Raw genomic sequence first — 2,233 nt, forward strand, 5'->3', positions numbered from 1 at the left:
GTTTAGCAGAACATCACTTTGACGTGAATTTTCACACAATTTTTTCATTGACCACGGGGACCTCGATAGGGGCTTTGGCATTCCCTATCCCACATCTCCCCGGTACTACGAGTTCAGGATGACGTCATATTGTCCTGGCTCCATGCTTTCCGGTCCGGCCACTTGCAGCTCAGTCAGTGGTTGACCGCCATCAGAAGTCGTACGTGATCTAGAGCGAGCTTTCTGATCGAATTTGTATAAAATAATTGTAGGATCACTATCATGACTCCTGAACAGTAAGTACACCTGGGACTAGTCGACACAGAAAATCACACACAATATTGCTCGATATATGATATTGACTGGCCGCCGGGGATACGACGTCGCCGAGAAAGCACATTTTTTAGCGAAAGTAACTTATGATGCCGATTTGGTCTCAATTCTGTTGAAACTGACACTCTTTCTCATGAAGAAATTTCGTTCTGAAGTTAATTCACGTTAAAACATGTTATGTATGTGTGCTACCGTAAAGGTTATACCACAGCCATGATGATCCAGGCGCTCGTGCATGTTTGTACAGACCGGTTATTTGGGCATTTGCATTAAGAAACTGTTGCCTTTGAAGATTAATGTTCAAAACTATCAAAATTTGTTCTCATATCCTCTTGCCTCATGTTGACAAAAATATTTACTGCCAGCGCCAAGGAATAGGTATTGGGTTGGGTTATTCAATAATAAGGCCGTATTTCCCCACCACCCTTTATCTTCAGTCCTTCAGTAGTGCTTGCTTACAATCATTTCATTAAAAAGATTGCACAGAATCGTTTCGTACGTGTCATTAACATAAGTTTCTTTTGACAGAATTGGCGTCACCATAGGGCTTGCCCTCATGCTGATTGGTTTCATGATAGTAATGTTGTCCATATACGAAATGGAATTCCTACTAGAAAATTGGAAAATAATGAAGGGCGTAGTCGTCATAATAGTTGATGGTGAGTACATATCTATTTCCTGAAGAGTAACATTAGTGCCACAGTTACTGATGCTAAGTTACCTTTGTCATTAAAATGAGCTCTTTCTTTTTGTTACAGTGCTTGTAATTGTGGAATTAGTAGTCTCAAAATTGCGTGGCTAGTTGTAGAAACAAGGTATGATGAGAAATTAAACTTAAATTTTAAGAGAAAAAATGGGAACTGCTTCTCCTTATTGCACCTTATTGAATCAATAGGAATGACGGGTAAAAATGAGACGCATGACTCACCAATGAATAGAAGTACATTTTGTTTTATCTAACTATTGAACTGTGTTTAAATTTTACTTTTTCCCTTTAGGAAGATGGAACAGACACAACATCTGAAACCTCAACTGAAACTTTTTCTGAGCTCAATCAAAATGTAAATGAATATCAAGTGCAACAGCAGACACTATTTTTCACACTTTCTGTTGCTTTTGATACCTACATTATACTTATGCATTACTGTTTTCTATTTTAGTATTAACTGTTATTTTTTAAATTTCTTTAATTCATTATTTTCTTTAGGCATTTGAAGGTAACACTTCTGATCAAGAACAATCTGGAGATGAGAGTATATCAAACAGCCACGATGAACAAGACAATGATTCCAATGCGTCAATCAATTCTTTCTCTGATCTCGATAATTTACCACATGTCAATAATGAATTTGAAGAGCAACATGAGGTACTATTTTTCACACTTTCTGTTTTTAAAAGCTACATTATAGTTCTGCATTATTGTTTGCTATTCTGCTAGTGTATGGTTTTTACAAAACCAGTACATTTTTAATTCATTTTCTTTAGGCATCTGAAGGTACTAATTCTGAACATGAATGGTCTGGAGATGATAATACATCAAACAGCCACGATGAACAAGACAATGATTCCAATGCGTCAATCAATTCTTTCTCTGAACTCGATAATTTACTAAATGTCAATGGATTTGAAGTGCAACATGAGGTACTATTTTTCACACTTTCTGTTGCCTTTAATAGCTACATTACTCATGCATTATAGTTTTCTATACTAGTGTACATTATTTTTATAAAAGTAATATCTTAAATTTATTATTTTTGTAGGCATCTGAAGTTTAAATTCTGAACTTGAACAGTCTGGAGATGACAGTTCATCAAGTGACCAAGATGACCAAGGCATTAATTTCGAAAACAGTGAGGTACTATTTTTCACACTTTCTGTTTCCTTCAATAGCTACATTACTCATGCACTATTGTTTTCTATT

The sequence above is a fragment of the Frankliniella occidentalis genome, unplaced genomic scaffold (assembly GCF_000697945.3).
Source record: "Frankliniella occidentalis isolate FOCC.00 unplaced genomic scaffold, Focc_3.1 Scaffold462, whole genome shotgun sequence".
Taxonomy (NCBI): domain Eukaryota; kingdom Metazoa; phylum Arthropoda; class Insecta; order Thysanoptera; family Thripidae; genus Frankliniella; species Frankliniella occidentalis.